A 428-nucleotide genomic window follows, 5' to 3' on the forward strand; every position below is an offset into this window, starting at 1 on the left:
CTCCGAATCATTTCATTTCCATTCTTCTAAATACCGCAGCGTCTATCGATTGCAATGCCACATTCTCAACAAGTTTTAATCCCACAATCTTTAGCCACAACCGCAAGTAACTACTGCAGCTAAGCTCCTAACTAAGGAAATAAGTTGCGACTTAAGAGTTTCCACGTCTTAGGCTCATACCTCGAATACCATGAAACATTTCAACGCCAAGGCCGTGCCGCCGCAAAGCAGAAATGCGACGAACGTGTGGCTTTAGCAATGTTGAAATATATGTCGCGACTCGTTTTTAAGAGTAGTTTGTGGCGTATTGCGAACAACTGCGAGAAAAAGCCAAGCAATGGAAGTGCTCGTCAAATCGAAATCCAAGTAATRCATTCTAAGAAACTTAGAAACTAAGCCGGCGCGGAAATCATGATAGTAAGGGGGTT

Source organism: Bactrocera latifrons, unplaced genomic scaffold (assembly GCF_001853355.1).
Source record: "Bactrocera latifrons isolate USDA-ARS-PBARC rearing strain unplaced genomic scaffold, ASM185335v1 scaffold_95, whole genome shotgun sequence".
In the NCBI taxonomy this organism is placed as follows: domain Eukaryota; kingdom Metazoa; phylum Arthropoda; class Insecta; order Diptera; family Tephritidae; genus Bactrocera; species Bactrocera latifrons.